Source organism: Carlito syrichta, unplaced genomic scaffold (genome assembly GCF_000164805.1).
Source record: "Carlito syrichta isolate Samal-C Ts95f unplaced genomic scaffold, Tarsius_syrichta-2.0.1 Scaffold306579, whole genome shotgun sequence".
Taxonomy (NCBI): Eukaryota; Metazoa; Chordata; class Mammalia; order Primates; family Tarsiidae; genus Carlito; species Carlito syrichta.
Genome location: NW_007250675.1, coordinates 10,903 through 14,536, shown reverse-complemented (window position 1 = coordinate 14,536; position 3,634 = coordinate 10,903).

Genomic DNA, 3,634 nt, shown 5'->3' with positions numbered 1-3,634 from the left:
CACTGTGGTTCAAGTCTATAATCCCAGCACTCTGGGAGGCCGAGGTGAGGGGACTACTTGAGCCCATGTATTCAAGAACAGCCTAGGCAACTTGGCGAGAACTCATCTCTACAATAAATAAAAAAATTAGCCAGGTGTGGTAATGCGCACCTGTAGTTTCAGCTACTTGGAAAACTGAGGTAGAAGGATCACCTTAGCCCAGCAGGTCGATGCTGGGGTGGCCGTGAATATGCCATTGCACTTCAGCCTGGGTGATGGAATGAGACTCCAGCTTAAAAAAAAAAGTTATATTTATGAACTGACCTCATCAAAGTGAGTAGCTAAGATATTTAATACTATTAAAAAGGTATAGGTCTGCAAGGCATTATTCTGATGCAATACAATATATATAATCCTTAATGCTTTGCTTTGTCTTCTGCCAAAAGGCTATCAAGTGTTTTTAAAATATTATTTTTATAATTATTAAAAGCATTTAACAACAAAATCCAGCAAGATAATCATCAAACAATTCCAGAAAAATATGTATTTTCTGTATCAACACCAATTAATCTTTCTCCAGTCTCAATGTAGATTTCAGTCTTCAACACGGATCTAGCTTGTAACATAACAAAATGCAAGTTTCCTTATATTTTACTGGTTACATTATCATATGGAGGCTTTAAACAATGGTATCCTTTATTAGCTAGGACTAGGTCACACCCCTCCCAAACCAAAAACAAAAAGGACAAACAAGGAAGGGGGAAAATGAGGGGGGTGCTAATTGCATCTCTCCCAAGCAGATGACTAGAAGTAAACAATCAGGCTGAGGCAGCAGCCCCAGCACAGTGAGCCTAGCCCCTGCCATGGTGTTGCTCCACCACACACAGTCTCTACTCAAAGCTGCCTCCTACTCCAAGAAGGTGATGGGAATTCCTGCTGATGCACCCAGACTGCAGGCAGCCGGAGGGAGGAAGGGGGAAGGAGGGCCTCCCTGCTCCCTTCTCTCCAGTCGTCCTTCGGCTTGTAGCTCCTCACTGCACTCTAGACCTTCGGTCACACTCAGAAGGCTAGGAAAGGTAGTCTACAACCTCACGGAGACAGCCGGCCATCCAGGTAGGATTCTTGGGAACTAAGGAAGACAGGATGCATTTTGAGGGAAATTAAAAATTAAAAGAGGCAGACTGCGGTAGAGGTTGTAACTCCTCAAAGAAAAGGAAAGAAGTACTCAAAGATTCATTGGAGGGGGGTCACTGTAAATTCTATCTATAGTAATAAAAATGATGGAAAACAGTGCTTAACAAAAGGGTAGTAGTTAAATAAATTTATTGGTGATCTCAGAATAGAATTCTATGTAGTCACTAAATATCACTTTTAGGAATTTGATACAGAGAAATGTTCATAATATTAAATAACAAATAAGATAAAAAACCTTTCATAACCCATTTAATATAAATGTTAATATATACAAACACAAAGTACAATGTGCATATATACAAGGAGGGATCCAAGAAAATAGAATTAAAAACTGTGTATTTTTCACGTTTAAACTTCAGTCACCTTCAAAGTACTCTCTGTTGGATGCAATATCTCCAACCTTGAGAAGCTTGTGCCACTGCTCAAAACAGTTTTGAACTCATCAGTTCCGACGCCTTTTAGTGCTTCTGCCATTTTTTGTCCCACCTCTTCCACACTGGCAAAAGGCTTCCCTTTGAGAACTTTTTCACCCAGGGAAATAAGAAAAAGTCGCTCAGGGTAAGATCAGGTGAATAGGGAGGGTGGGGCATGGGGGTCAGGCTGCTTTTAGTCAAAAACTGCAGAACACTCAGTGTGGGGGGGCAGGTGCGCTGCCATGGTGCACTGCCATGGTGCGTTACCTGTTTGCCACAACTTGGACTGTTTCTTTTGCAAACTGTGACATAACTTTCTCAAAACTTCCAGATAACTTGACTGACCATTTGATCAGGAGGAACAAATTCTGAGCATACTATAAGAGGCCTGCCCTCCAAAAGATAATTCTGGGTTTTCCTGGGTCCCCCCTCATATATACACCTAGTACATACCTATACATACACACAGACCTATCCACAGAGAGACTAAGATCATATAAAACTTAAGAGAATGAAATTAACTACAATGACAATAGTGGGTTTAGCTGTGCTTTGGAAAACTGAAACTAAATTTGATTTTCTCTATACATGTCATTATTTTCTAATTTTTCTACAATAAACACATATTATGCTTATTATTATTTTTCATGAAAGACTTTGGCCTAGATGAAGAAACAATCAGGCGCATTAATAAAAGTGCTAGATTCAGGTTTCAATGCATTTTACCACTTGAAATTCACTGACTCCTCCCACCCCCGCCACAGGGGAAATCCATAACTGGGCTTTATCTCTACACCAAATGGGGAAAACAAGTTTCTCTTTAGCTGATAGTAGGAAGCCACCTTCTCTGTGCCCAACTTGTATTCAACTTACTCGCATTCACATATCACGTTTGTCAGCTTCGCACAAGTCACTCCTAACCAGATGCTACATCCATCATTCCCAACAATTCACCCCGACGTATTGATTACTTTGCTCATCTCACTCTGGGAAACTAATCATTTGTCCTTCATGCTTCCACAAATCCTTCCACTTCCTATAATTCTCAGCCTATTTTTTAAAATTTCTACCCTACTGTACATTTCTCTGGCTACCTGTATAAAGAACACATTAAATAGAAACCACATCATTCTTATATTTTTATAGTTACCTTGAATTTTCTGAATTTTACAGTTATTACTAGTATATACACTGTTAAATCTGCATTAATTATACTGTCTGAAAGTCTCATCATTACCATTAATAGAGTCTCATAATTCAGAATGCTTCAATATTTTCCACATTTTCTAGAGTGATTCGATTTCCAAAACCCCATTACCTCCATATAAAAAATGGAAAAAATAAAAGAAAATGCAAGTAAATAGTATATTTTAAGCTATTAACATGTACATGGAGTTGGCCAAAATAGCAAACAAAACAATAAGTGAAATACATGGTCCTAGCCCTCTAAAACTTGGAAAATAACACACACACACACACACACACACCATGATAGAAACAGAAAATATCAGAAACTCACAACACAATGCAATAAAAGGCAAATATGTAATCCAGACAATATGTACGTACTATTGAAGATCCAGAAGGTAAAGAGTTACAGCAGGCAGGGATACTCAGAGAAGGCTACTTGGCCAAGACCAAAATCACACAGGGTTAGAAAAGCAGTTGCCAACCATTAGAAGTATCATCACCAAGGGACATACGGCAACGACTGAAGAAACTTTGGGTTGTCAGCAATAAGAAATACCATTTGCATCTAGTTAGCAGAGGAGAGCGATGCGGCTAAATATCCTACAATGCACGGGATGCCCCTCAAAAACCAGTTAATCAGCCCAAAATGTCAGCCAGTGCTAGAAGGACCGGCGGGAGTTGAAGAGATGGCATTTAAACATGAGGGCATGTCAAGAGTACAAGAATGGCGGCTACAATAAATGATGTCTTTAGGCAACCATAACACAGCTAAGGAAAGAACAGGGGGCATCACTCCTCGGTCTTGTGGCTAAGATAAAGAACAGTGAAAACAAGATTAGAAAGTATAGCTAGGAGCA